Source organism: Phyllostomus discolor, chromosome 2, assembly GCF_004126475.2.
Source record: "Phyllostomus discolor isolate MPI-MPIP mPhyDis1 chromosome 2, mPhyDis1.pri.v3, whole genome shotgun sequence".
NCBI lineage: Eukaryota > Metazoa > Chordata > Mammalia > Chiroptera > Phyllostomidae > Phyllostomus > Phyllostomus discolor.
The window spans coordinates 56,164,480-56,188,244 of NC_040904.2; the positions used below are offsets into that span (position 1 = coordinate 56,164,480).

Sequence of the window (23,765 nt, forward strand, 5' to 3'; positions counted from 1 at the left end):
AGGCAACTATGCTGGCATTTATGTGACTGAAGGAGCCTATTTGCCTGAATGCACCAAAGCCCAGTAACACATGGCCTAGTATTTGCAATAAAGAAAGCAAGGATTTACTAACTGAGGAAACAGTGCAGTCCCAGGATCATAGGAGAACTAATGCTCTAAGACCTGGCTCCCCAGTGGCTTCCATGGGAAGGGTTGTGTAGCAGAAAAATTATTAATCATGGTGACTAAAGGAGTTAGGGTTGTGGTCTCTACTTACTGGTTGGTACTAGGGGTAGGGAGTGATTGATCATTGCATCTGGTCCTGTGTCAACTATAGAGTCATTCTGCATGTTTTCAAAATGATTTGTTCTGTGGGATAGTTCTGCTTCCCTGGGTTTGGGGATACAACACAACTGAGGCCAAGATATTATATTTCATTTTATTGAAAACTCTGTCTCTATAGTCAACAGACCCAGGACCTTATTCCTAAGACTACTGGATACTGGCCAGAATTTCATTGTCCTGAGAGCTTAATGACTAAGCAAGGAGGAGGAGGTACATCAGGGCACTGGGTGAGGTCAGTTTGAATCAAAGGGAATAAATCAAAATAAAAGGCAGGTTAAAGAAAAATAAGGTTTCTGTGAAGTGACGTTACTGAAACAAAGTGCGGTTCAGCTTGCCTGCCGTAGCCAATAGGCAGATTCTATAGACAGAGTCTGGTGAGAAAAGAAATCATTTTTATTCAAATGCTGCATGATTTGGGAGAATGGATGACTCATCTCAAAGTCCATCCCCCATGGGAAACCCAGAGGAAAACCCAGCCAGCCATCTTCAGCAGACCAAAACCGAAGGTAGCATCCAGAGTTCCTTCTCCTATACAAAGTAACCATCCTTTGGGAACTGCAGGTAGCCATTGAGTGGCCATGCAGACAGCTTTTCTTTTTTGTTTTAAACACTGTTCAACTTCAGGCTTCCTCTGGAGCCTGCATGTGGGGCTGGCACTGACATTGGTCATGTGACTTCCAGGGCCAGAAGATCCAGTGAATGCACCACCCAGTACATTTGTGAGGTGGGCAAGAGAGGTCCCTTGTGATTGTATTAGTTTGGGGTATGGGAGGAGTCAGGTGCTTTCTCAAAATGCCCATATAACTTCCCAAACTTCAGCACACTCCTGTAGGGCCTGTCCCCTGACCAATCCCTTCTTTGCTCCAAGCTAGACTGACAGGTTAGTTTCTCCAGTTCTGCATCTCCCCCTCCCACCATTCTGACTTCTATGGTGCATGTACTTGCCTTCTCCTGGCCCTGACCCCAACCAGGTACCAGAAAGAGAGTAAAAGGGTTCTCCCCCAATCCAATTGTCTCACTAGCCTTCCACATGCTAAGTGCAATACTTCCTCCTGTCTCCATCTTGTCCAGAGTCAGGGGATCTGCCACCAGGCTATTGGAATCAATGTCTGTATGAAGATTCACCTTGCCTTCTCCATAAGCATATCAGCACCCTAAATTTTGCAACACAGACATGACAGCAATACTTGCAGGGACAACAAGAGCAATTTCCACTCTATTTGGAAAGAGTATAAACATTTCTTTGAGATCATAAGCATCAAGATAAATTTGCAAACAAACCCTTTCCAGGCTTTTATAAGGCACTGAAGTGGCATGGAATTGGAGACTATTGTCGAGACTTGATACCTTCTCTCGTCTGTAATGGATTCAGCAGTGTTGTTGTTTTTTCAGTCCTCACCCAAGGCTATGCTTATTGATTCTGCAGAAAAAGAAAGGGAGAAAGAGAGAAACATTTATTGGATCTCTCTCATATTCACCCTGACTCCCTGACCAGGGAACAAACCCGTAACAGAAGTATGTCTAGGTAGGTGCCCTAACCAGGGATTGAACCTGCGACTTTTCGGTGTATAGGGCAAACTCCAGCAAACTGAGCCACCTGGTCAGGGCAGTAATGTCTTTTTGATTTTTTACCTTCAAGCTCTCATGAGGCAGCATCTGTCTACTGCAACAATTCACAGTGCTCGTCTGGTTGATGATTTTATCTGTGGAGGTCTATTGAGTGCCTCATTAGGAATTTTTACAAGTAATGCTGTAAAAATTCACATGCAGTCTTTGTTGGATTGGTGGGAAATTTCCATCTTTTCTCAAGGATTTCCAAGAACTCTGGTTAGAATAGGACAGAAAACTAACAAATCTGTTCAAAGGAACCCATCTGAGCCACCATTGGTCCCTCATCTCTTGGGGCATAATCAGTGTGACTTACAAGTTCTTGTAATGATTACATGAAAGAAATCATCAGTTACGCGACATTTATTAACTGACTGGACCTTCTAAAAAGAATGCAGTCTGGCCTCATTCTTAATTGACCAAGTACAAGTTGGTGTCATAAGTTTAGGGCACAATGCATTATGGGCAAAGCTGTTTTTCTTAAGCATCAGTAAATTCAGAATAAAATGTTTCAACAGGAAAATTTAAGGGTTTGGGGTTTTTTGGTTTTATTTATCATTACCTGAGAACTTTAGGCTCATTGACTGTTTAATGGATGTCTGATGGATGGCTTTTGACAAGGAAACTCATAGTCAAGATGGTCTTTTTTCCCAGTTTTTGACCTTCTGTATTAAAACTTAAGTGACAATGATCAGTCTGTGAAAAGGCTCTAAGGACCCCTTGAACTCTCAGGCTTACTTTTATTATTCCATTTATTGCTTCTCTGCTCTTATAAGGAATTTCAACTGGTAGTCTTTGCTAAACTCAAGCATATGCAAGAGGACAGTGGAGCAGGACAGAGAAGAGAGCTTAATGGATGTAAGCTATTCATGATAAATTGCTCGTATTAGTTTTGAAACCAAGCACCTGTTGGAATAGTCATTAGCCAAAGAACTGATTTTTAGACATGATAGACTCAATAAGCTTATAAAAGTTACCATTTTGCCTTCAAATTTGAAAGTTTTATGTTTAGTTCTTCATGTGACCACAAACCTACCCAAAACATTCTTATGTTAATTTTACTAATTTCATGTCCAAAAGATGAGGAGACTTAAATTTTGTTATAGGCATTTCATCCTATTAGGCTTCATATTAACTGCATACAGATCAAACTGTTCAGCCTAATTTCTTTGAATTATTGTTGCCAACCTAACAAATAACTTTGGCCATTTTCCCCTTTGTGTAGTAGATTGTTTTATTCAAGTGTCCTATTCTCTTGAAACTCCTTTAAGAAAACACTTCCACAAAATTTCACTTTAGAATTCCAATAGGATCTCAGGGGTTTTTATGCTTTCAAAATTTGGGGGGAGGGGACTCGAGTCAGCCTTCACCTGCCAGTGTTTGCTTTCTTTTTTATTTTTTTATTCTTGGAAATAGAGACTTCTATTAGGATTTTTACATTTTTGAGAACCCAGTTTTACCATTTTATCATTAAAACAGACAGTTTGAAAAAATAAGATCTAAATAAAACTATTTGGTATGTTAATTTTAAATTTCTAGAAGATGGTAATAGCTGAACAGCTTATTCATCCCTTACCTAACAAAGATTTACTTGTCAGGAGAGTCAGATTTTTAAATACTTTCCAGATAAATAAGACAAAATGATTTATACACCAATTGAATAACTAATAAAACATACAAAACATCATAGAAAAGTTGCTTCTCTTTTAAAAACCTACATCTGTAAATATTATATAGTTAAAATCCTTTCTGGCATCTGACATTACTGAGAAGTTTCCTTATTTTCAGTTTTTCATTACTCTGCATAATTGCATATGAATATGTGCACATACTGACCAACATAAAATCAGGGTCTCAATTGGTAGTTTACTTAGTTTCTAGGCAAATAAAAAAAGATGTTAGTTCTTCATGCAGTATGGCTGGCCAAATAAAGTGAACATCCTTCTTCCAAGCAAAAGAATTAGGAAGTATTAGCAAGCATTTGTCAGGTAGTAATCAAACTTAGGATCTTTATAACCACTTTGTTTGACAGCGTTGTGCTAGAAATGGCAGTTTACTTTAGCAACAGAGGTGCAGATGTAAGGATTTCAGAAAACCATATCAGTAAGTAAATGTGAGTAGTATCCTTTGGCCTACCAAATAGAGTTAAGATTTGAAGCGGCTCTGTCAGAAATAAACAATAATGGTACTGTGGTGCCTGGTCCCCTCATCTGTGTGTGCATGTCCCTGTGTACCGCTGGGCATGTCTAATTTCTCAGTGTGTGGCAGGTGTGTTAGTCGGAGGTTATGACCTGGCCCTGGCTCTGGCCCTGGCAATGGACTCCAGGACCTTTGGTCCCACAGGGTTTCCTTCTGTTTCTGCAGTCAGTGCAGCTGGTAGAAATCTTAAGTTCCAAAGCACTTTTGTGAAGTACAAGTGAAGTAAGAAATTTGAAGGAAGATGCTTTGGTTTTAGCTGTTTCAAACATGGGACATTTAAAAACAATAAATATTTTTAATGCTTTTAACTCATAATATTTTTGGATTTCTTCATCACTTTTTGCAACTTTTGAAGACCAAACTGCAAATATATTGCCAGAGATGATTTTGGGTTATCTTATGGACTTGTTAAATTTGACAAAACATGTAACACAACTTGTCTTGGCCAACAGCTTTGTCTGAAGTTTAAAATGAGTCAAAATGTATCACTAATAAATAAGAGATTCTAACTATTGTGTTTACCTTTGGTGTGAACTAATACAGTAATAATTTTGAAAACACAAATATAATTGAATAACTATTTAAAAAGCTTTAAAACTGGCCTTTCTATTATATGTGTGACACATTGTTCATGAGTGCAGGGTATTTGTGGTTTTGCTGCCTGTACTTCATGTCTGATGATATGGATGCCATACATTCCGTATTTAACACACTCATGGTGTACGAGCCCTCAGGACTGCACCACAGAGTAAACACAACCTCCATATGGTGACAAATTTGTATGTCTATTTTATTTGTGTTAGAGACAAAGTTGATGTTTTTGTCTCAATAGTCAATAATCACCTTTATCTAATTGTTATATAATCCCCTGCTGCATATTGTGAACTGTGTAGTGAAACAGAATTGTGTATATATAATCATCTTTGGAAACCTGAAATTTCCAAGCTCAATTACAGCAGTAATACTCAGAAGGTGGTGCCAACATTTAAGGGAATAAATGGATGGTGGTAGACAGGATGGGTGAATTGAGATCTAGAGGCATTCATGGTAAGCCAGTCATGTTGACCAACACTGGTTCAGCATAGATGAAGTACTGTAGTGTGAGGGGTAAGCAGTCAAAACAAAAATGAAGCAGAAGATCACACTTGAAGAAAGACTTCATTTCTCCCTAATTGAAATAATTCTTTTGGTTTTCTTGTGTGCATATAAATCTCTATCAAAGACTTGAATAGGTATTTTCCTTAAATTGGGGGATTTTAGTTTTGAATGCTATTTTTTTGCTTAATATTAAATATTTGCTTGCCTAAATGGCTCCAAAATCCTGATGAAGTCTCTACATGTTTCCTTCTTTAAAGTTTTATTATTAAAAGTCCTTAAGCACTTAAAGCTGTTTTAGTTAGATATTTTGAGTTTTGTGACTGAGTTTAAATGTAACCTGTTAAATGTTTGAGTTAACATGCATCTTTTGGTAATTCTTTTTAGAATAAAGCTTTTTTTAAGCCCAAAAAATAACAAATCTTATAAAATATAAATCATATGTGTATATATATATATATATATATATATATATATATATATGTTTAAGAGATGTATATAATCGTAAGGAGATAAGAATCTCTATGAGAGCCAAAGCTGTGGAAGAGAGGCATAAGATTTTAAAATGTCACAATACAGCCCTGGCCAGTGTGGCTCAGCTGGGTGGAGTGTTGTTATGTAACTGACATGTTGAAGGTTCAATTCGTAGGGCGAACGCTTAGGTTGTGTGTTTCGGTCCCTGGTCTGGGTAAGTACAGGAGGCAGCCAATTAATGCTTCTCTCTCGCATTGATGTTTCTTACTCTCTCTTCCTCTCTCTCTTACTTCTTCTCTAATAAAGCAATGAAAAATGTCCTCAAGTGAGGATAAAATGTCACAAAAGATTGGATATCTCTCAGGTGCTGAGAGATAACAGGCTACACATTAACATTATTTAATTACTTGAACACTTTTTAATATAAAAATCCAATTTTGTAGAAAAGAAAAAAAATTCTTGGGTCAAATTATTTGGTTTAAAAATAGTTTACGATAAATGTATTCATCATTTCCAAACCGAAATATAAAGGATTTGTTATTTAAATACTTTAGTCTTTCAGTTTTGCATCATATTGTTATGATTGATCCGAGGCTTCAAAATATGAAAAACCTGGGTTTAATTTAATCCTCTTACATGTATCTACCATAAGGCAGTGAACAATATATTTAGCACAAAGCAGCTTACTCAGCTTGAGGTGGGTAAAATACACTAACTCTTAGAAGTGGTGTGAGTGTTAAATGGATTTAAAAAACAGTGCTTGTCATGTAGTAGATTTTCAAAAAATATTTGTTCATATATCCATCATTTGAATCTCTTTTTACCTGTGGTTAATATGTATTTGACTGTAGCACTTACAGAATATCACATAAGTATGTCAAATACAGAATAAATTAAAAATTGAAAATAAAAATCTCATTGGATAGAGAAGATTTCACCTCAGGTTTTTGCTTTTTTCCCAATTAGACAGGGATATTTTGATCCACAGCGACACAGGGGAAAGCAATGTGAAAAGGAATACCAAGTCCTACATCACCAGACACCAGGAGAGAGGCATGGTAAAAGTTCTCTTTCAGAACCTCCAAAAGGAACCAATTCTGTTGATATCTTAATTGTGATTTTGTTTAAACAGAAAATTATAATAAATTTCTGTGGCTTTAAGTCACCAAGTGTGTAGCAATTTGCTATGGTAGACCCAGGAAACTAATAGATAAAGATTGACTACAAGTTTTAGAAATAGTTCATTTTTTCAATAGCAGGCCACATTTGCTCTTTCTCTCTTATCCTCTGTTGCTAATTCATTTGACAAAACCTATCTGCTATACCTTCAAACTATTTCCAGAACCTGCTGTTTGCTTCTGTTTCCACCATCTTCCCCCAACTCACCAACGTCTCTTGTTCAGTTTACTGTAATAGATTCTTGTGCCCGGTAATTTCTGTTCGTTCTTTCAGATCTACTCTCCAACATCTTCCATACCCCTGTGGGCCTGGGAACACTGACCTACTTAGATCCCAATAGATTCTTGCCCCTGGCCTAGGAGGAATACCAGCGGGATGTGCTAGGTTGTAAAGATAATGCAGCGACAGTATTTATTTTTCTTGTTTTTCCTTTGGGTACATCACTATATACACGTTATATCTTTCTACCACAAACCACAGGCTGTTCATTCTTTTTACACAAAGAAACCAATAATGTACAGCAAGATGAAACTTTTTTGGATAATTCTTTTTCCAAAACCACCTTATCCATTTAACCCCACTGTGTGGAGGTAATTCTTTCCTGACTTGAATAAAATTTTCTGCAGGGCCCATTACCTGGCCACTCTCAGATCGTAAAAAGCAGTCAAGTCACTTGCAAAACAAAGAAAAATGGTATTATTTCAATAATTAAAAGTTTTAGTCTTCTATATGTAATTTCCAAAATAGTCTAATAATAGTCTAAATTTCTAATTTCTAAAATTAGAAATCTCCTGTACTGGTGCCCAGGGCATTTGAACATAATGAAACATCAGTTCTGTGATGGTGTCATGTGATTTGGCACAGCTGATTTTCAGAGAGGGAGATTATTTGGCTAGGCCCCATCTTCTCTCACAAGCCCTTAAAAGAGAGTGTTTCTCAGGCTGAGGAAGAAGAGGAATTCAGAGAGATTGGAAGTGTGAGAAGACTACATATGCTGTTGCTGGCTTTAAACATAGAGTAGGTCACATGAGAAGGAGTTGAGTGTTTTCAAGGGAATAATAGAGGTCTTTGGTTGACAGACAGCAAGAACATAGGTATCAACACTATAAACAACAAGAAGAGGACTCCAAGGTCCAGATGAACATACTAGTCGGCACCTTGATTTTGGCCTTATGAAACCTGAGCAGAGAACCCAGTTAAACTAGACCATTTTGGACTTCTTCCTACAGAACTGTAAGCTAACAAATTTGCGCTGTTTAAAGCTACTGAATTGGGGTCTCTAATAGTCTGTATGCTGAAAAAGAATGATTATATCTAGAACTACTTTCTAACAAACCCCAAACACCTTTTCTTCACAAACACTATCTCTTTCCTCTCCCTTGCCTCCATTCTGTTTCTTGGTTTCTCTTTCAATAACTCAAGGTATATTCCTGAATTCTTTACTTCAAAGTAAGGGATCTGAGTGCACAAATGCAGAAAGGAAACAAATAAATAAAAGAAAGAAAAATATTTCCACTAAATAGTTTTGTCACTGACTACAGTAACTTTTTCAGAACTAAAACTATTTTAAGAGATAATCCTATCTTGTATATATGCATTCGGCTTTCTTTCTTTCTTTCTCAAAGCCTCAGTTTGAAATCTACTCTGAAAAAAGGTTAAAGACCTTGGCCAAGATCTCAGAAAGCCACAATTTAAATTGTAACTACTTTACTTATGAGCTGCATGGTTTAGAAAAATCACTTAACCTCTCAGTCAATTTCCTCTATAATAAAAGAGAATTTAAATTAAAAAAAATCTTAAATCTCTTATAATTATAAAGAGACTTCAATGAATAATGTAGGATAAGAAATTATTACAATTAGAATCCTGGGAAGAGTTACTGTTCCTAAAAGTTAGAACAAAAAAGATCACCTCACAGCTGTACAAATTTTAATTTAAAGGTAAATTTTTCTTTTTTCCATGTTGGGTGAATCTTCAAATAATTTTCAGATCTCAAAAATCTGTGCATTCTATCTGTATAAAACAGATATTCCCAAACAAAGTGACTTCCCCAAACAAAACCCTTTGTTCTTCCCACTATTGCATAATGTGGGCGGGTTCAGGAAGGCAGCTGCTCCCTGCTCCTAAGCAATGCTCATCAGGGGGCTGCAGAACCACTCACAAGTTCATTCACTCACATGGCTACAGAGTAGATGCTCTTTGTCAAGGGCACTCAGAAGGGGCCAGAGACCACAGTTCTCTCCCCTACAGGCCTCTCCCTGGGTTGCTTGGCTTTCCCAGTGGCATGGAAGTTACATCCCAAGAGCCTGTGTCCCTAGAACAATCAGGCAGAAGTAGTATCACATTTCAGGACCTAGACTCAGAAGTCAAACCACAGAAAACATCTGAATCCCAAAATAAGTGATATAGACCCAAGGTGTCAACTAAAGAAGTATCAACTTCAAGTTGTAACAAGAATATATGGAGTAAGAGATGTTTTGGAAGTCATTTTAGAAAATACAATGTCACAGTTTATCCTCTGACCACAAAAATTTACATCCCTCCACATGCAAAATATATTCTCCCCTTTCCCAAGACCCACCCTGTTTCAGCATCAGACTGAAGCCCAGAATCATCAGTCATCTCATCAGGTCCAGTTGTGGATAAAGCTTTTGATTACAGTTACTCAGGTAATTCCTAAGTGTGATTCCTCTTGATCTGAAACAATGAGGACTAAAAAGATTATATATATGTATATATGCATATATGTGTGTGTATGTGTATATGTGTATATATGTGTATATACGTATATATGTATATGTGTGTATACGTGTATATGTATCTATGCATTTTACCCACCATACACACACAGTGGAGATTAACAACAGGGATAGGAAAACTTCTATAACTTTTCTTATTTAAGAAAAAGTAAGGTGGGGGGGTGAATTCTGAAATACACAGAAACCTGTATTGCCAATTTCTTGATTAGGGCTCAGCTTTACTACCTGGGTCTTGTTTCTGCAGCTTTTGCCTCCATTCTCTGGACCATTGATTTGTCTCTGGGAGTCCCCTTCCTTTTCCATAAGAAATGATCTGTGTTTGCAGTCCTTTTCTCTGCCTACTTTTGTCACTTGGCATTCCAAGGCAGTTTTTTTATTTTTGTTTTGGATTTGTTCTGACATGTCCAGTCCATGCTGGCAAAATTTCTTCCAAATTTTTAGGATTTTTGCCTACTGATTTATAATTCATTCGACTAGACAAAAGCCATACCCATAATTCAAGGTAGGCCCTTCTCTACCTCCTGCTCCACACAAAATTTCTGTGGGACAATAGCCTTTAGGATGCTCAGAAGACCTATTGTTTGCTTGTTAGAGTTTGTGAGACATGCCCTTAAGTCTCGCTGAAGGACTATTAAAAGTACATACAAAGTGATTCTCTAAATTTGTATGAGCTTTTTCAGGATCTCACAGGTTTAACCTCAATGAGATATTTACCTAGGAGTCATTTCTTAATTATAGAATAGTATGCCATCTTGACCACCTGGGAATTTAAAAAAAAAGTTTCTGATTTAATTAAAAACCCATTTAGTCCTAATTTACTTATATTTCCTTGAATTTTTACTTAAAAATTTAACAGTTCCTTTTTTAAAGCTTATCCTGTCCAAGCCTGCCCCATTCCCACAACATTTCAGTTAGTAGCTTTGGCTAGCCCTGCATGTAAGAATGTTAATAATTCAAAAGTTAGCCTGTAGTTTGGAAATCACTGAAACAACCTCCACTCTCAAAACTACCTCCCCCAAGCAAATGAGGAAGTATGTATGAAAATAACAGATTGTCAGATTTATAGAAATACTGTGACAGAAACCACAGCAACTCGAGTGAGTTACTGATAAACTTTCAGTCTTCCTCAGACCCTTACTGGCACCAACATGCTTCTGATTGTCAGTTAGCTCTTGACTTCAAACTACTCCCACTTCCCCCTTCTCTTCACATAAAAGAAGACTGAATTCTGTACTTTCTCAGATGGTTCATTAGGACACTGATCCATCATCTTCTTACTTTGCTGGTTTCCTTTTCTTTTAAAAATTTTTATTTATTTATTTATTTTTAGAGAGGGAAAGGAGGAAGAAAGAGAGGGAGAGAGAAACATCAATGTGCAGTTGCTGGGGGTCATGGCCTGCAACCCAGGCATGTACCCTGACTGGGAATCAAACCTGTGACACTTTAGTTCACAGCCCATGCTCAATCCAGTGAGCTACACCAGCCAGGGATGCTTTGCTGGTTTTCTTAATAAAGATGCTTTCCTTTTCCTAACACTTTATCACTTGGCTTATTGGCTGCCCTGAAGCAAGCGATATGAGCTTAGACTTGCATTTTCCTATGGATATCTAGAAGATGCAAGTGAGAATGCTAATATTCTGTCTCAAAATTTTATTGCCTACATCATCAGGCTCACTGAGTACATGCCCGACAGTGTTGCCAACTTTCCGCTACAACATAACAACGGTTCTTTTTCTTTTCTTTTTTTTTTTAACTTTTCTTGAAGCCCTGGCTGGAAACACTGTCCCAGAGTCTTCTTAGATTTGTTAGTAATTTTCTTTAATTTGGCCAGGGTGGGTGAGGGAGCAGTGAGGGAGGGGCATCACCTGTAACAGTTACAAAGTCAGTATTACATCTTAAATTTTATCGTGGCAATATTCCACTTCCAACACCAAAATCTATTCCAGCTATTTATTTCTGAGAAACAGACCGCATCCAAATCTTAATGGCTTCAAACAATAATAACCCTTAGTTTTTCTTACAAACAGGCAATCTGCTCAGAGGTTGGTGGGAACGGCTAGTATGTGCTGGCCAACAGCTGAGAATTTTGAGCTTTCGGACTTGGAATTCATGCAGATATCTCTGCAGACTGCTTGTCAAATTCCCTATTGAGAGCTCACCCTTCCCTAAGCCACCAGATTTCTGCTTAAAGCAGGAGGTTTATGTGGTCTTTGTCTATATTTTTCCACAGATTTTAAACATTTTCAATGTATCTTTTTTTAAAATAACAGTAATCATTTTTATAGCACTAAGTAGAATGTTTTTTCTTTTCTCTTCAAGAATTTTTGACACCAGCATATATCTATGGAGAGAGCGATTCATTAAGAAAATGTCAGAAATTTTCTTTTGTTACAAGAGAAGCAAAACCTTTCATAAAGCCAACCATTCATTAATGATACACCACTAGTGTATCTGCCAACACAGTTCCTCCAAGACAAGTTTTTTGTTTCCAGATACAAAGACAAAACATTAGGCTTTTACTTGTTCCAAACACTGATTTGAGGAAGTAAAATTTTTCTTGAATTTTTCAATCACTTACAAATCTTACTAATGCTACAGCAGAACATTTACTGGGAAAAGCTGTATAGTTCACCAGAAGCTGTATAACTCATCAACCTGGATAGAAAAGGTCTGTGTGACATGTCAGCAATATGTCAGCTTCTGGAACTGCTCAAGATTGGAATTGTATCATTTCTGGCACAGAAATTGAATATTTTACTGTAATGGAACATACTAGCATTATTAGGTTCTTGCCATCTGTGTAAATTTTCCTTTTCTGAGCAATAAGTTGTGCTACTGAATAACTTACATCTTCAATCTTTTCAATGAGTGTGAGTTTTAAAACAAAGGTTCAGCTCCATTTTGAGATTTCAATAGATGTTTAACATCAGCATAGATACTTGTCGAATGATGACGATTTTTAGTAAGTGGGTTTTCAATGGTGTTGGAGCCATTGGTTCATTTGTAGCTTGTTTTCCGCAGATGATGCACAGTGAAATGGGACAACTGGGCTCATAGGTCCCATTAGTAAGTACCCTTCCATGTGAAGGTGGACTTCTGTTATGTCACTGTTGTATGTTTGTTTTCCATATTTTAGGCATTTTTATTTAATATATAAGTTTAGTGAAAAGTATTATAAAAAGTGAGCTGTTAAAAATTAAGAACCACTTAGAATAAGAATGGAACTAGGATGAAACAAAATGGACAACTGTACTTGAACAACAATAAAAAAATGTGGAAGAAACAAAACAACTTAAAACACATTAAATTAGATATATTGTACATGTTCAAAACCTGCACATAAGTAAAACCCATGGTGATATTGCCCTAAAGCTACCTTACTGTGACTTTGAACATCACTACTTTGCTTTCAGTGTTGTGTAATTTGTACAGGTAATGTTCATTTTCCCTCATATCTTGAATTGTAAACAGTTGCAATGGCATTCTTAAAAGTTGGACTTTCACCCATGTCCCATTTGGCATTCATTCTTTCCTGTTCAAATTTGGCAAATTCCCTCGTGACATGAATAATCATTAAAAGCTTCCAAATCAGCAGCACTGCAAGGATAAGAAACAATCCTTGCAACCACACCAGCTACAAATGGGGTGATGTGTGGACCAGTGGGGCACTCTGGAGTCTCTGCTCGGTATACAATGGCCTTGTTGTTCCCATTCACTGAATATGTGAAATAGAATGAGCAATCCTCAACATCCTTCTCTTTACAGTGAGACAGGGGATCAATCAACTTGGCCTGGATAGGGTAATTTGCCCAACTTTCAACCTTGGTAATGTTAACACGGGAACATTCCTGTGCACAAGTGCCTTTCTCTTCTTTACTGAAGGCTCCACATGGAACACATTCTTTATGCTCAGCACAGACACCAAGGCAGGTCTACCACATCTCACAAGTTGGCTCTTGAAACTTAGGATCTGTGCATTTGCAGGTGCCACACCTGCAAATGTTCTGGCCATTGCAGATGTCTCTGTTTATGGCCGTGTGGGACATCCTGTCCAGAGGGCAAGATGCACTGCCCATGTACCTAGGGTTGCAGCCACACATGCAACACTTTCAAATACCATTTCCTCTACAGATCAAACTGTTGAGTCTATCACAGATGAAATTATCTCACTTGCAGAATTTGCCAGGGTAACTTTCATTTGCATTTTCCCTCATCCTACAACACACTGCCCACAGCCACACTCTCTGTTGTTACTGCAGATTTCAAAACTCTTTCGTTGCCATCAGCAGGCACCCACACTTTCACCATTCACTTCTGTGCTGTGTTCACATTGGCTGGAGCTTCTTTGCTGCCCCTTTGCTGTGGTTGGTTACATTTTTATTTTTCTTTATATCTTTGGACCCTCTTGGATTTTCTATGTCATCTGGAAAACAACCTTTTTTAAGGCTTCCAAATCATCACATTGTGCCAAAATAGACATTCCTTCCTGTAAAAATCTTGAATTTTTACACCATCTACAATGTGGCCCTGCTTGTATGCATTCTCCACATAATTTGGCATATGCTTTTAAAATTTATTTTCATCTGTTTGGCCAAATACATAGCAAATTTAACTGATAAGTCCAACTACATTATATATATATATACACACACACACACACACACGATATACCATATGCGATCTATACTACACATGATATACTATGTAATGCATGTTATATAGTATATTATATATAAAGATATTTTATATATAACATACATGTAATGTAAAGACTATGTGTTACACATGTAATATGTACATGTAGTACATGTTACATATGTATAAGATGTGCATATGTAACATATAGTATATATAGCGTATAATTATATAAATAAATAATATATATGGTATGTGTGTACTTGCTAAATAGTTATTTGTTGAGTGGTAATGAAATGAAAGATAAAGAGAAATAAGAAAAGCCTATCTTTGCTCTTAATGACATTAAAATCTAACTGGAGAAAAGATGTACATACTTTGAAAAATTGGAAACCTAAATATAGCAATGAGAAAAGGCCACATAAAAGAAATATCTCACTGAGCTAAGGGAAACATCATAGAAATTAAAATAAACAAACAAACACAGAAACATTATTAGAGTTTAATATCCTGACACCAACATTTGGAGGATGTTGAATCTTACTAGTTTTGTGCTCCTGCAAGTGCTGAAGGTCAAGAAATCCTCACACATTTTTATGTTGTGGGAATGACTTACTGCCAGCCATCACTCTCCTTGCCACATGATGTGAGGTAAGGCTGGCAGATGGCCTTTCTTCACCTATGACAAGGCCAAACATGGAGCCTTCACATTTCCCTTTTTTTGTCTCTTAAGTGATTAGCTAAACTGTTTATACCATTGATCAGAAATCTGGACAAAACATCTACTAACATGCTTTGACCAAACTTTTGTTAAACTTCTTCTTTGTTAGACTACAGGGCTTGTGTATTGCAACAACTTTGAATTTACACAAGCACTGAAATGTAGAATAATACCTCTTAGTGGCCCCTCCTAATAATCCAGTGACATCAGGGACAGACCTGCCCCAGTCGACTTTCTCTTCACTCCACCTGCTCATTCCACTGCCCTACAACCAATTCTTTCTAACCCTGTTCACTCATGGTCAAAGAGAAGCTCCTGCTGCCTGAGCTTTCAGATGCAGGCCCCTGCCCAATTGCAATCATTCCTTTCTCTCTCCACAACAGTTTCGTCAAGTAAGTTTCTTCATACCTAAGTATAGATTTTTATTATTGCTTGACAATTTTAGTAATTCATTATAAAAATGTCATCAATTATATCTGGAAAGATGTATGTGCTAAACATTTATTTCAATATTTTAGGTAATAAACAATGAAACCACCTCAAATTATGCCCAAGGATTGGTTTCAAAAGTTATAATTGGGATAAAGAAATGAGAAACTCCTACATGTATTCACAAGAAAAATATCTCAAATATATTGTTAAATTATAAACATAATGTGAATAAGAATGAATGTGTATACATTTATTTGTTTAAATATCTATATACATATTCTTGTATACTGATGCTTTATATTATAGAGGGCAGGAGGAATATCTATACCCTACCCATCTTAGGTTCTCCAGCTGATACCCAGGAAACGAGACTGAAAATTAAGCAAAAGACCAACAAGGTGAAAATAAACAGAAGCTTATTAACATGTGAATTGTTCATGTATATACATGGAGCACCCAGTGATGAATCACCTGAAGGGGTGGTTAGAACTTGGAAATCTATATCATCCTAGGTTAAACAAAGAAAAAGGGGTTTGGGGCTTCTGGGTAGAAGAGGCAAGTGATGGGAATAGGACCAGGAAAAGTATGATGAACAGGAGTTGTATTTAAGGTTTGTTATGCAGATTTTTCAGTGTTGTTTCCATTAATAACAGTTATTAGGAGTCCTCCACTTCCTGCTATGGGATAGGGTAAGGAGATACAAATTGAAGTTTCACTTGAAAAGGAAATCTTATGCCCTGTGTTTGGGGCTTTTCCTGCATCTACTGTTTTTCAAAGACCTTTAGCTCAAAATGATCCATATGTCAAAAAGGCATATTTTGGAAAGGCATATTCTTGTGTGTGTGTGTGTGTGTGTGTGTGTGTGTGTGTATTTGTCCACATAATGACCAGTTCTAAAATAATAGCAAAGTGATGACATTATAATGTCAATTAAAGATATTATAATAATTGTTACCTCTGGGAGTAGGAATAGGGCCTTTGTACTAGTGGAATTTATATTTAATACTACAATTTTGCACTGTTAGAATTTTACTATAGGCATGTATTATTCTATCTGTTTTACAACTAAGTGCTAGCTGAAAATGAATGTACTAAGATAGAACAATCTTTAATATTAAAAATAATAGTACAGCCTAACTCCAAATCCCTCATTATTTCTATTACTCCACAGTGTGAACTGGAATCTGCAGGCCTTAATCCTTCTCCCTGACCTGTCAGGCCCTCCACTATTGGAAACAGCTACAAGCACTAGGGAAAACTACAGGCCCAGTGAACAGATCAAACCCCAGACTTCTCTTAGGTTCACCTCAGAGTGGTCTGTGTAAGATTAATTAAGTAATAAAATGAAATAATAATAGCAAGTAAAATATATACCAGACTATAGATAGAATGTTTCCATTTGTATGGTTGGAATATTGTTATTTGAAGAAATTATATTTTTTCCTCCAAAACAAAGATTTCTTGAAAATCAATCACTTTGATGATGGTACTAATATAAACATTTTTTTTCTAATAGCCACAATTACCTTAGCTTTTAGTTTTGGACTAAATATAGTTTTGATTTTTTTTTTTTTTGACATTTTATGAGCAAGCTAACCTCCCTGGAGGGACATTGTCTCTTTCCAGAGATTTATGTGGTCTGAATGGCAGGGGTGATAAGCACTTGCTGATCAGTAGTATGGCTAATGCTCAGCCCCAGGATAAGAGAGCACTGAAGCATTTCCCACTCTGGGGCACAGTGGTTCTGCAGCAATCAGCAGCACTGCGTCTTTCCTGTGGAAATTCGTATCACAATGTTTAGTCCACAGGGAGCCCAACATTCACTCACCGCTCACTGCCCATGGAAAACAGCTATTATGGTCACTCTCCAGTCTTTCAAAGCAAAACAAAAAGAAAACCAAAGGAAAATAAAAGAAAAATGCTAGTGTAACAAGAATGGTAAGAGAAACAGAACTGTATTATAGGAACATAATTTGGTCTTAAGGTGTACATTATTTGAAACTTATTAACAATTATTATGAATTATTATTCTCTTTATAATTACCACATTTATGATCACATTGAATTGAGTGGGAGAGACAAACCTATAGTTTTTATTTCTATTTAATAAAGTATCTTAGCTCTCTGCTCCTCCTGTTTGACAGACAACTGTGTCTTCCTGCTCAGTGCCAGCCACACCCCTGGACATGATGGCAAAGATCCGAGTGAATGGATCTGACTGTATCAGGTGCCTGGTTACCAGGGCTGATTTTAACTCTGGCAAAATGGATATTGTCTACATCAATGATCCTTTAACTGACTTCAACTACATGGTCTACATGTCAAGCATGATTTTACTCATGGCAAGTTCAAAGACATGGGCAGGGCTGAGAACTGGAATCTCATTGTCAATGGAAAGTCCAGCTCCACCTTCCAGGAACAAGATCCCACCAACATCAAATGGGGTGATGCTGGCACTGAATATGTTGTAGAGTCTACTGGTATCTTCACTACTGTGGAGAAGGCTGGGGATCACTGAAAGGTTATAACCCAGAGGGTCATCATCTCTGCCCCTTCTGTGGGTGTCCCCATGTTTGTGATGATATGAACCACAACAAGTATGACAATGCTCTGAAGATTGTCAGCAGTGCCTCCTGCACCACCAAGTTCTTTCCTCCCTGGCTAAGGTCATCTATGACAACTTTGGCATGGTGGAGGGACTCATGGCCACAATCCATGTCATCACTGTCACCCAGAAGAATGTGGATGGCCCCTCTAAGAAACCGTGGTGTGATGGCCAAGGGGCTGCCCAGAACATCATCCCTGGTTCTATTGGCACTGCCAGGGCTGTGGGCAAGGTCATCCTTGAGCTGAACAGGAAGCTCACTGACATGGCCTTCCCTGTTCCCACCCCCAGTGTGTCAGTTGTGGATCTGACCCGCCACCTGGAGAAAGCTGCCAAATACAATGACATCAAGAAGGTAGTGAAGCAGGCATCAGAAGGACCCCTCAAGGGCATCCTGGGCTATACTGAGGGCCAGGTTATCTCCTGCTACTTTAACAGTAACACCTACTCCTTCCTCACCTTTGATGCTGAGGCTCGGATTGCCTCCAATACCATTTTGCCAAGCTCATTTCTTGATGCGACAATGAATTTGACTACAGCAACAGGGTAGTGGACCTTATGGTTAAAATGGCCTCCAAGGAGTAAGAGCCCTGTGAACCACCAGTCCCAGCTACAGGAAGAGATGCCGTGAGCTTCTGGGGAATCTTTGCCCCAAATTAATCCCCCCAAACACTGAGAATCTCCTGACCTCCACAGTTTCCATCCCAGATCCCCTGAAGAAGGGGAGGGGCATAGGGAGCCCTAACTTGTTAGGCACCATCAATCAAGTTCACTGTACCCAGTCCCTCCCCCCCATTAAGTATCTTATCTTATTTTCTTTATCTTATTTGTTTTCATTAATAATGAGAATTTGAGGAGTTTCAAGATTTGTTAGAAGAAAATAAATGAATGAATAAATAAAGGGGAGAGAATGAGGGATTAGTTAATGATGATTTGGACTTTGCTTGTAAACACATATAAGTTAATACTGAAAATTGTATTGTTCTATTTATGTTTAGAAATCACAGAGGTAACATTTTCTTTGTTGCAATGCAATTTCCTCTTTCAAACAAACACATGAACAAGAATTAAAATGAGAAGACAAAATAACATCTTTGATTGGACTAGAAACAGTTCTAACATAATGCCATTACCAACATAAAAGACTTATTAATAACAGTGAATATAGGATTGGGTGAAATAAGTTTGCCAGAAGGGGTGCTGCAGATATTAAGTAGGAGGCTTGTTCCCAGGTAGGTTGGTGCCCAGAAAACCCAAACCACCATGTTGCTTCATGCTGCTGAGTATAAGTGGATGGAGCTGTACAAAGGAACTTTCAGACATTAAGTTGTAAAAGAGTAAGACTTTCTTTTCAGAAAGGAATGCAGTGATTTAGGACAGCTGAAGTCTCACTGGTTTGTAAACATGGAACTCTCTTGTTAGCTGGGAATCTTTCATATCAGTCTGAAGGGGAGACATGAAAAAGCAGAGGATGAGTAAGAGTGTTTTTGCTGAGAGGCCAGAAACCAAAGTCTCTGGAACCATCAAAAAGAGAGCTCAGTGTCCAAGGACTTCACAGTCAGGGCCCCTGGCCAACACTCCAAGTTTGAGCATGGTACTGGAGAGAGCTTGACAAGCTGCACTGCTCATCCCTGGTCCAGCACAAGCAGCTTGGCTTTCAAATCCTACTGTTCCCTTGTGGTCTAACCACCATGGACACACTGAACAGCACATACATGTGCAGAGAAAGCCAAGGTTCTAACCGTCATTGACACTTTATGACACAAACCTTCAACTGTACGCAGAAACATTTTGCAAGAAGAGAAGTGAAGGACAACCCTGAAAACCAAAATGAGAAGAGTTTAATTTTAAAAGGTCAACTAAGATGGAGATACCTTTAAATTTAAAGATGTTAAACTCTGAAATTCATCAGGTTTTGATAATAAAATTATGAATCATTATATACAAGTTTTTTCCATAAAATGTTCAGCCCTTGTAATATAACATGAATGGTTTGCATGACATCAATGTATCTTGGCAGCCAAAGAGAGTGGACTGGAATGTATAAGCATGAGTAGTGACAACTTCACCATACTGGTCATTGGGGGTGGTAGATGCCATTGACTGAGCATGTGCACTGTATGGCCATTGCATTCAAAATGACTCAGTGAGTAGAGCAATGAATATTCATCAAATTTTGCATTAAGCCTGAACATTTCTCTGTGGAAACTACCCAGATGATTCAGAAGGCCACAGCTATGGGCAACTGGTGATTGGCAGCTTCATCATGACAACATGCCCCCTCATGCATCATGTCTGACACAGAGTCTTTTGGTGAAATATCAAATCTCCCAAGATTCAGCCTCCTTACAGCCAAGACTTGGTGCCCTGTGACTTCTGACTTTTCCCAAAACTAAAATCACCTTTGACAAAGAAGAGATTTCAGACCAGCAATGAGATTCAGCAAACTACAATGGGACAGCAGATGGCAATTGGGAGAACTATGTGAGGTCCCAAGATGTCTACTTTGACAGGGGACTAAAGGGGACTAAAGCATCATTGTCCTACGTACAATGTTTTTTTGTATCTTGTATCTTGTTGAGGGTAGGAGTGTTGTGGACAGTTTGAGATTCTTTCTAATCACTCTGCTTCTTCCTTTTCACTTTATTTTTTCTCTTCTATAGAATTTTCATTGGTAAATGTTGAATAAATGCAGTTGAGTATTAGGTGTCCATTCTGCTAAGAAACAGTCTTAAAAATAGGAAAGCAAGAACATTCAGAGAGAGAAGGGAAGTCAAATGATAACTGCTTCAAAAGAAACATGTCTTGCTAAGAAGCCTTACCTGTTAAAGAGGTTGAATGCATTTGCTTAAGAGTTTCATAGATTTCTCTTAAACTCTATATCCAGATTCTCCTTCCTATCTGGTCTTGCCCCAAGCCCCTAAAAAAATGGGACAAGCATTTGCTGTACTAAAAATTTCAACTTACCTAGAAATTCTTCTTGAATCTCCGCTTCTTGCTCTTCATCTTCAAAATCCAACTTCAGTCTGAAAACTTGTTTTACTAGATCACTGAATCATCTGTTGTCAAGCCTCCTTGCATTCAATGTTACTTCAATTTATTTATTTTACTGAAGGATTTTTTTAAAGCAATTCCAACCATGTGGCCATGTTCTTTCTCTGATTCTCATTGTCTTAAAAATTCTAAGATCTTAACATGGCTTATGCAGACCCTACATACTTTATTATCCTTGCCTTAAACCATCATCCTATTCACTTTCTACCTTTTAGTTTTTCAAAAAGACTATGATGCTTCCTAGCTCAAACTCTTGACAAATGCCTTTCTCTTTGTCTGGATTCTCCTCTCCTCCCCCTATACATGGTTAACTTCTGAACTTTACTAGGAGGTCAGCTCACTTGTCTTTTTCCTTCTCTGATAACCATTAACCACGGCTTACCCTTTTATGCATTCTTGTGGATTGACCCCTTTTTCCTTGATAGTACTTATCACAACTTCTATTAAAAATCAACTTCACAATTTATTATTAAAACATTTCTCCACACTACAATGGGGTTTAGAAACTTTGGGTTAATTGTTTACCACAATATTCCTAGTGCTCCTATTCCTATTCCTAATTATAAAAAATATATATATCTTATATATATATATATATATATATATCTTATAATTAGCCAACCCTGAAGGAACATTTTAAGTAAGTGAATATATATTAATATTTGCTATATTTCTTCTATTCTTTATCCTTTCTCATCAGTGTGCAACACAAGTCAATGTTCTGTCTCTTTCTGACCATCTTCTAAAACTGCTCTCAATTAAGTTATCTATTCCCTATCTGTAACTGAATATAGGAGACTTTGAATCTCTGGAGTTACTGAACTCCTCTGATATATATTCTTCAGACCACGCTTCTCTTGAAAACCTAATGTGGAAACATTATATATATGGGAAAAAATAGCTAAATGGAAAATTAACTTCCAGTAATAATTAGGCAAAAATAACTTCCACAATCCAGGTATCACTGATATGTAAAACCATGACTTAGACCCACAGACCTCCTAAAGTTGGAATGTTTCAGTCTATAAAACAAGGTGGAGGACAACTTTGATCCACCGAGTGGCCATGTAGAGTTATAGAAACAGAGGTAACAAAGCCAAAAGTTAGCAGCCAGATAGCGTGTACCCCAATAACTCCTGACTAGGGGGTGTCTTGAGTGCGCATAGAATATAGCAAAAATGGTGGTATGTCATCTTCAAGATTCGGTTACAAAAGCTGACTTTTTCCTTGCTGGAACTCTCCCACTGTCTCTCTTGCTCACTTTGCTAAAGCCAGCCACCATGCTATTAACTGCACCACAGAGAGGCCTACATGGCATGGAATCGAGAGTGGACTCTGTCCAGTATCCAGTGATGTACTCAGGTCTCAGCTCAACAGCCCATAAGGAACTGAATCCTGCCAATACCCACTGAAAGAGCTAGGAAGCAAATCCTCAAGCACCTCTTGAGTAGATTGCAGCTAGAGCTGACACCTTAATGAAAAACTGATGTGAGACTCTGAGCTAAGCAAAGATCAGCTTTCTCATCTACAAAAACTCTAGGATGATAAATATGTGTTGTTTTAAGATATTAAGTTTGGGGTCAATTTATTACTGAACAGTGAGTGCTAATACACAAGCCATCTCACAGAAGCAGGGGCCCCTGCTATTTAAAACACAGAAACCAGGAATGGTAAAAGTTGGTATCACACATGGATGCTGATCTTTAAAATACAGTAATCCATCCTCTTACATTCATCCCTCTTACACATTCAGTCCAATGGATACTCAGCTATAAACAACCAGGTAAGTAACTCCCATGCTGTCCAGCATAATTCATATCAATTTTATAACAGTTGCATCAATAATAAGATAAATGTCCCACAATTAAATTAAAACCATCTTTAATAATCAAGTTCCCAGAGACACATTAAACTTCTCTAAATAAATTCAAATACCTCTGTAGAATTCAATGAAAAAATAAATTAACACACAAAAATTTTCTTGTTCAAAATTTCACATTTGGTTAGGTTAAGCCAAAATGAGCAATATTCTGATGATTGGATAGAAGTATTTTTTTTTTTTAAGCCCTGGCTGTCATAGTTCAGTAGATTGAGCGCAGGCTGCGAACCAAAGTGTTTCAGGTTCGATTCCCAGTCAGGGTACAAGCCTAGGTTGCAGGCCATGTCTCCCAGCAACTGCACATTGATGTTTCCCTCTCTCTCTCTTTCTCCCTCACTTCCCTCTCTAAAAATAAATAAATAAAATCTTTAAAAAAAAGAAGTATGTTTTTTATTCATCAGTGAAACTTGAAATATACTTTATTGAATTATATATACATCCCTTTAGCATTTCCAAAGTTAAATATATCTTGATCTATCTCTATGTTCCTATGTTAGTTTTCTGGGGCTGATAAAAAATTGCACAAACTGGGTATCTTAAATAAGAGGATATTGTTTTCTGACAGTTCAAAGTCCAAGATCAAGGTGTGTGGAATTTTGGTTTCCTCATAGTTTCTCTCCTTGGTTTGTAAATATTCACCTGTGCCCTGTGCTTCACATGATCTCTTCCCTTTATGTGTGTCTGTGTCTTCATCTTGTCTTATTTGGACACCAGTCACAGTAGATTAGTGTTCACTCATATGGCCTCATTTTGCCTTAATTACTTTTTTAAAGACCTTAACCCAAATACAGTCATATTCTG

General features: G+C 37.6%; 1 long non-coding RNA gene and 1 pseudogene across 1 annotated transcript; both read left to right on the plus strand.

The window, feature by feature from the left end:
* Positions 1-2,418: 2,418 nt before the first annotated feature.
* LOC118498700 lies at positions 2,419-9,357 on the plus strand. The gene is made up of 3 exons (XR_004901169.1): positions 2,419-2,518; positions 4,191-4,193; positions 9,346-9,357. It is a non-coding gene; the product is annotated as an uncharacterized LOC118498700 (long non-coding RNA).
* Positions 9,358-17,598: 8,241 nt separating this feature from the next.
* LOC114490800 lies at positions 17,599-18,616 on the plus strand (annotated as a pseudogene).
* Positions 18,617-23,765: the final 5,149 nt, after the last annotated feature.